Raw genomic sequence first — 8,365 nt, 5'->3', positions numbered from 1 at the left:
CCATAAGAGACTCTTAATCATAGGAACAAACTGAGGCTTTCTGGAGGGGCAGGAGGATGGGGTAACTGAGTGATGAACTTTAATAAGGAGGGCACATGATGTAGTGAGCACTGAGTATTATATAGGACTGATGAATCACTTACCTCTACCTCTGAAACCAATAATACATTATATGTTATTTAATTGTATTTAAATTAAAAATAAAAACAGAACAAAACAAAACAAAAAAAGAATTGAACCTTCTAAAACTCAGAAAGATAGAGACTAACCCAAATGTTTTTCATGTTTACATGATCTGGAAAAATGTTCAACATTAAAACTAGTTTAAGTTGTCGGTTTAAATAAAATAGACATGTCTTTAGAGATATCTGCATTAAACATAAAACTCTTATTCTAATAAGGTTTACTAAAGGTCAGATAAGCTCGTGTCATCTCTGGTGCCATTTTCAGCAAAAAATAACTTAAAATAATGGTTGACTTTGTCTGTCTCATGATCTTTTCCTGGGTAATTGTTATGAGCAAATAGGGTAAGTAAATAAAAAGGTTTATAACTTTCAAAATCTTTGGTAACCTGAAACTTTGAAGTGTTGCTATGTTAAATGATAAACTGGGTTGAATTCATTGGATATCTAGGTCTTTGCCAAATAAGATAGAATACTAGAGTATTGATTACTGAATGTAGGTTTGTCTGCTTTTGCCTTCTTATTGCAGAGAAACTGGGAATATGTGGTTCTGTTTGGTAAACATGCTTTGTGTTTTACTGAAAGTTATACTATAAAAAAAACACATTAGCTAGAAATCAGGAAATGTATTCAGAAATTTCTTGTGTAAAGTATTCTGGTGTAGCAGTTCACAAGTGGTTACTACTTAATTTTTACTAGAAATTAAGGTTTCTTTTTTTAATTTTTATTTTTTTTATAAATCTATAGTTTTATTAAGACAAAAACTGACAATGTGGTATGAAGTTTACATTTAAACAAAGTTTCCACAGAAACCTAACACATGCCTAAAAAGATTTTACAATGGAGTTCTAGAATGCAGGTCTAGACAATGTCAAGAAGTGATGGATCTCATGACTCAAAACAGCATATTGGGTATTAGTTAATTCTTAGGCTTAAAAAAAAATGTTTTATTTTGTTTTGTGTTTTAAAGTGAACCACTGCCCCAGTATGAAAGTTTAATCTTCTCCTGAGACCAGGGCTTTTGAAATCCTTCCACTCTTGAAGTGATTCAATGAACTTGTACTGTCAGTGACTGAACCCTGCCACCAATGATTGATTTCAGAGTTCAAAGTTCAAATAACAGGCTCCAAGAGTTTTCCACCCTAAGAGCAGGGGCCTTTGTCTTTCTCTGCTCTCCCACTTTCTATACTACCCTCTTCCCCTCCCCAAATACCTCAGGCAGTGGCGTGGATGGACAAGCTGATGTTTAAAACTTCATAATTGGAAAAGAAAGGGTCTTCTTATCAATTTCAAGAATTAGCACCTCTAAGACAGAACAATCTGCCTATGTATACACTCCAATAAGACTTTTCCTCTTCAACCAGTTTCCATCCCCAAAATGGCAGCTTTGGTAACTTATTAACTGGCTTAGTCCTTTGTTGGGAACAGCGTTAAGCTCAGGTGGGGAACACCTTGGCTTAAAGTTTCGGGCATTCCCAGCTTTTAAACAGCTTTTAAACAGTCTCTCACAGTCCTCATTTAGGTCGCCAATTACATTTTTTTGAAAAGATAAAATATTCTGGACACAGAACCGAATCGCCACAAGTTTGTTCTTTCCATTGTTTCACCATTTCCCCAATCAGGCCCCAAATTTTAACAAAATGATCCTACCCATCTCTGTTCCTTCCCACCCCCAACCCTCCCACCCCCAATGATACACCAGTAATAGCCAGTAATAGCCAAAAACTACACACATGCTACGCTGTAAAAATGCAGAGTTAAACTATTGGGAAGAAGGCTGTGGGTTGTGGAGATGCGCTCTGAAGATCTACAGTATCTGTTGCTCTCCCACACACCCATTCTGCAAGCTCTGTCCTTCATGGAAGGCCCTTTGCCTTTCTCAGCAAAGCACAGAATGGGCTGCCTTACAACACTTCTCCTTCCCCTCCGCCGGGATGGGTGTGCCAACTACACAGCATGGAAAGGCTTTAAAGCGCTTGGGCTGCTGTAGGGCACAGAGACGATACTGGCTCTTCAAAGGACATCTTCTCAAGCCACCTCTATGGTGTCAAGACAAGTAGAACTCCTTCCCTCCCCACTTGAAACCCACAGTCGGATGTGACGGGGCAGGTACTCAGGAGACTTAATTCTTGTCATCTTTTTGGTCATCGTCCTCCGAGGGGCAAGAATGCCACGTCAGCCTTTCCTCATAGAAGGATATGACCACCTGTGGGCACCTGACCTTGGCTTCCCTGGCAGGGACTAGGTCAGCCTCATCAGAACTCTTCCATCTCATCAGGAACATGAGTTCTCCCCTGGAGTCGTCGCCCCAGTGCTCCGCTCTGGCTCCGAACCCCGGGCAAAGCCTCGCGGCTTTTCTGGCTCTTCTTTCTTCTGCTTTGGTTTGCTCTCTTCTCCCTGAGCCTCAGAATCAGAGTCAGCTCTGCGTTTGCCTCCCTCTGGTTTGTCTGTCTCATGTGCTGCTTTCTGTGACTGTAGAAACTCGGCAATGAGCTCAGGGCCATCCAGGCTCTCTTCCGCCCCACGTGTGACCCTCATCCGAGAACCCCTTCCCCTGGAGGCGGTCCTCCACTCTGCCCTTCACCACCCGATGGTCAAGAACTTCTTCCGCCACATGTTCCTCTTCCTCCTCTTCTAGCACCTCCTCCACTTTCTTCTTGTTTTGTTTCTTCCCCATAGCGCCCGCCAGCTTTCTCGTCTAAAGGGTGACGCTGCTCAGAGCAGCGCCCGAGAGCCCGAGAGGAATCGGTGCGCGCTAGGGGCTCGTCGCGGCGGGCGGCCGGGGACAGCGCAGCACCCCCTCACGGAGGCGGCGGACGGCAGGCCCCGCCAACGGCGCTCCCCTCAGCCACACACTTTTCTTTTTTTAGATTTTATTTATTTGACAGGGAGAGACACAGCGAGAGAGGGAACACAAGCAGGGGGAGTGGGAGAGGGAGAACCAGACTTCCCGCTGAGCAGGGAGCCCGATGTGGGGCTCGATCCCAGGACCCTGGGACCATGACCTGACCCGAAGGCAGACGCTTAACGACTGAGCCACCCAGGTGCCCCGGAAATTAAGGTTTCTAAGCATTAAGAATTCTGATAAATATTTGAGACTGCTAGAAAATGATAAAGAAACCAACTCTGTATGTAAGGAAAGTAAGATGTGTTTTTGATAAGAAAGGTATGAGGAATGGGAACATATTTTTGTTGAGGGAAAGGAAAGTAATTTTGTCCTAAAATGAGACTGGTTATTTAGAGAGAGAAGGCTAAGGACAAAAATCTGAATGAAGAAAAGAGTTGTAGGTTTGTGACGGGAAATCTTTGGAAACGAATTTTATGCATGGTCAGGGCTAATTAAGATAGGAATGAATGAGTTCTTAATGTACATTAATATAAGATTGACATTTGGCCTTTTTCTCTGTTAAAAAGTCAAAGTTTTCTTGGATTGTTGGTCTGCTCTTGAGAAGAAATTATAAACAAAGTTTTTCTTATCTACACCCCCCCCCCCCCGCCAAAAAAAAAAAAACAAAAAACAAACCCATGCTAGCTATGCTTTGTCTCTATCAGGTCTTTGATTACTTAAGAAAGCTAAGACTTTTCAGTATTGAAAGGAGCTAAGTTTTGCTAATGACTGGGTAACCTCTTGTATTTGTCTTTAGAATTTAGGCATTGCCACGTTGGTTAAATAGATAATTAAATATTAAGTTTTATAACCATTAATCCTATTTAGTCATGTGCTTTAAAACCATCTGAGGTTTTTAACAGAACTTCCCAAAGATTTGAATTCTAAATGAAATCCTTTTCACTAATTAGGCTTGCTTATTTGTTGTGTTAAGTCATATGGGAAACATTGTTAAACAAATGACGATAAACCTTCTTAGGTTATATTGTATGGGCAAATGCTATAACTATTTTTAAAGATTTATTTATTTTGAGAGAGAGAGCGCGCACGCGCGTGTGTGAGTGGGGGGAGGGGCAGAGGGAGAGGGAGAGAGAGAATCCCAAGCAGACTCCCCACTGAGCATAGAGCCCCACACAGGGCTCAGTCCCACAACCCTGAGATCATGACCTGAGCCAAAATCAAGAGTCGGATGCTCAACCAACTGAACCATGAGGGCACCCTGAAATGCTGTAACTATTTCAGAAATTACATGAAATTCCTAAAATTTTAATATGTCCTGGTGTAAGGTCATCACTTGACATTCTAATTATTGATGTGTTGTATGTCACTGAAACAACTGGATTTCTTTGTGAACTGCATTATAATGAACTCTCATCACATCTTTAACCATATCCATTTTGAGTCTTTTTGCCATTTGTAGTTATTGTTCCGATGCTTTTGAAAATGTGTTTCATCTTTAATGAGATTCATGAAATGGACTTTTTGACCAACCCAGGTTTCTGATGTCTTTTAGATCATAAAACTAAGCTGAGTAAGAATTTCCAGTAGTGGGAAAACTGCATTCAAACAGAACAAGAATTAATAAGATGGGACTGAATGAATTGAGCAAGATTATTATGATTTTTATGACTCTTGTTTAGAACATTACTGGTTATTTATTTATTTATTTATTTGGCTCCATGCCCAGCATGGAGACCAACGTGGGGCTTGAAGTCATGACCCTGAGATCAAGAGAAACATTACTGGTCCTTTAAAGTCTACTCTTCCAGATTTAAGGAAACCTTTTCTCTTAAGATACCTATGACTTACAGAAATATGATAAAATACACTTTTGTGAACAAATTGAAACATTTATCTTTTCTCTCTACCTAAAACCCTCCAAAATTCAGAAACTCTCAGTGAGTATTCTTTCTTTCATGGCAGTTATAATCATCTGCATAAGTTCAATAAGAATCTGTTCTCCTTGTAACAGGACACCATTGGTTATTTTACCAACACTTTGACTGGAATGTCATATTTGAGAGAGACATGCATAGACTCAGATATGACCAGACAACTTTAAGGAACTAAGGTTGACTTTCTGGAGCCAATAAAGCCCCTTGGAAATGCTGGCCTGCTATCTTGCTTGCAGAGTTCCCAGCAGCCTTACCAGGTGAGTAAAGAATGTCACTTCCTGGCAGGTGCAGGAACCTCAGGATATTTTGGGGACCTTGAGGAGAGGAATTCACCTAAATCTATAGGTATTGCTGGCAAATCTGACAGCAAGAATTTGGTTTGGCTTCTGGCCTTGAGAGGCTATTAAAAGTTCAATCTAAAATCCCTGATACAAAAGTTCCAAGAGCACCTGGGTGGCTCAGTCGGTTAAGCGTCTGCCTTCGGCTCAGGTCATGATCCCAGGGTCCTGAGATTGAGCCCCACATCGGGCTCCCTGCTCAGCAGGTAGTCTGCTTCTCCCTCTCCCTCTGCTCTTCCCCCCAGCTCGTGTTCTCTCTCTCTCACTCACTCTCTCAAATAAAAAATCTTAAAAAAAAAAAGTTCCAGCAAAGCAGATTTTAAAAACCTTATTTGGTCAATCACTATTCTTGCTCTGCTTATGTAAGTAATAAGGCCAAGTTTATTAAAACTGGATTTATTTTGCAAAGAAATTAGTAATAATTTGGCGATTTTTGGTAAAAATGAGGGTGATTATAGAAAGAACATGTTTCAATAGCACATCTTTGTAGCTATTAGATTTTAATACTATTCATTATAAACTGGACTTGATTCTGATTTCTTTTTTTTTTTTTTAAGATTTTATTTATTTATTTGACAGAGACACAGCTAGAGAGGGAACACAAGCAGGGGGAGAGGGAGAGGGAGAAGCAGGCTCCCCACTGAGCAGGGAGCCCGACGTGGGCTCAATCCCAGGACCCTCGGATCATGACCTGAACCAAAGGCAGACACTTAATGACTGAGCCACCCAGGCGCCCCTTGATTCTGATTTCTTTTAGTGTCCTCCAATGCCTGGCTACAACTCTTCAAACTAACACTTTGATTTTTCTCCCACCTTTCTGACTTAGAATCATTTGAGAATTAAAACTGTCCTTTTCCCTGAAGCTCTGCAAACTGGAAAAAATAAATGATGTAAAGAAGTCACCACAATAGCTCACGAATAGACAAAATCTTTGTGTCTAATTGTTTAGTGGGGCACTGAAGGATCATCAGAGACATTTGAGCTACAAGTTAGGATGAGGGGTAGGTGACAACAGTATAGACTGCTTTCCCAAGATTTGGGACCAGGCTTGTATTTCTACTCTTTTTTTTTTTAAATTGCGATATTAGAAGATAGTAAATCTACTTGTTTGCTTTCACCTCCCCCTTTATTATGTCCTGGTAAAATATCATGGTTACTTGCAGACTTAACTAATATAACTTTGAATATTACCGGAGTACTTTATTATAATGAGAACTTAGATGAAATATTTATGAACTTTTGGACTTACTCTAATGTTCCTGTAGCTACACTGGTGCTTATAAATTACCTCTATTAGGAAAAGCCTTTCAAGAAGTGCTACATAACTCAGATTTAACCTACAGTATATATAATACTCAACAGATTGACCATTGTGTCTCTATAAACTTGGATGATAATGCATGAAGAAGGGTCCCCAGGTACAACGGGAGAAACTTAGCAATAGCTTGTCCAACATGCCGAATTATCCAGTAAACTCACAAACCATGTTTTTGTAGATGGAGCGGCCTAAGACAAAACAAGAAAAAACAGTGGGCATCTATCAAAGATGCTACTTTAGGAGTGACTTGGTGGATTCAGCCATCTCCTAAATCTAACTTTGCCATTCATCCCAGAAGATTCTGAGGTAACTATGGGTCAACGGCCGCAGAAACCCAAAATGTACAGCTCTCCTAACCTGTGGAAAAATCACTAAAGACCCTTGTAACTTATATAAATGTTCAATTACTGCCTTGGTATCCAAACTTATGGCTAACTAGACTTATTTCAGTGTCATAATGGGAATAGAAACTATTATAAATACCACCAAAGTTCTTACCATTGGAGGAAGATGGGCCTTAATAGGCAGTGATTCTTACTGGATTCCTGTATCTTCTGATATCTGTGAATTCAGGAAAAATATATGGTTAGGCCCTAAACAACAATGGAGCCCTGAATTCACTCCAACTTGGCCTGTACAAACTAACGTATGGTATATGGGAAAAGAAGATGTTGTTGGGAAGGTTTTCAAAACACCTCTGCAGGGGTGCCTGGGTGGCTCAGTTGGTTAAGTGTCTGCCTTCAGCTCAGGTCATGATCTCAAGGTCCTGGGATTGAGACCCGTGTTGGGCTCCCTGCTCAGTGGGGAGTCTGATTCTCCCTCTCCCTCTGCCCCTTGCCCTCCCCTTGCTTGTGCTCACTCTCTCACTCTTTCTCTCTCTCTCACTCAAATAAATAAATAAATTCTTAAAAAAAAAACCCCACCTCTGTAATACTCCTTGATTTATTTTGTAACAAGAGTACTTTTCATCCTAACTCTACTCCTATATGGTGTAATACTGGCCTTCTATCTCAAATAGAACTGCCTGATTCTAACAAAAATCATACTAATATTGATATTCATGACCAAATGTTTTGGGAGATAGAATTACAACCACCACAAGATGTAATATCTATGGAAACTAACTGGCCAGAGAAATTGTTACATATAATAACAGAAAATTTGGGCGCCTGGGTGGCTCAGTTGGTTAAGCAACTGCCTTCGGCTCAGGTCGTGATCCTGGAATCCTGGGATCGAGTTCCGCATTGGGCTCCCTGCTCAGCGGGGAGTCTGCTTCTCCCTCTGACCCTCCCCCTCTCATGCTCTCTCTCTCCCCCAAATAAATAAATAAATAATCTTAAAAAAAATAACAGAAAATTTAATTACCATTTTAAACCAATCAGCTCAAACATATCACAAGGCACAAATAACTACAGATAAAGGAAATAGATACTCAAGTTAATTCAATATTACAAAATACCTGTAATGGATTTTTTTTTTTTTTAAGATTTTATTTATTTATTTGACAGACAGAGACACAGAGAGAGGGAACCCAAGCAGGGGGAGTGGGAGAGGGAGAAGCAGGCTTCCCGCAGAGCAGGGAGCCTGATGCAGGGCTCGATCCCAGGACTCTGGGATCATAACCTGAGCCGAAGGCAGACGCCTAACGACTGAGCCACCCAGGCGCCCCTGTAATGGATTTTTTGGAGGGATTCTTTTTCTAATTCTGTACCTAGTCCCCATTATTTGCTTCAAATGTTATTAAT

At 40.8% G+C, this 8,365-nt stretch overlaps 1 pseudogene; it reads right to left on the bottom strand.

The window, feature by feature from the left end:
• Positions 1–1,939: 1,939 nt before the first annotated feature.
• LOC118552623 (chromobox protein homolog 1 pseudogene) lies at positions 1,940–2,942 on the bottom strand (annotated as a pseudogene).
• Between the last annotated feature and the right edge of the window lie 5,423 nt (positions 2,943–8,365).

This window comes from Halichoerus grypus, chromosome 1, assembly GCF_964656455.1.
Source record: "Halichoerus grypus chromosome 1, mHalGry1.hap1.1, whole genome shotgun sequence".
Classification (NCBI taxonomy): domain Eukaryota; kingdom Metazoa; phylum Chordata; class Mammalia; order Carnivora; family Phocidae; genus Halichoerus; species Halichoerus grypus.
The sequence above is the reverse complement of the archived record's forward strand: the minus strand, read 5'-3'. Positions and strand labels throughout refer to the sequence as shown.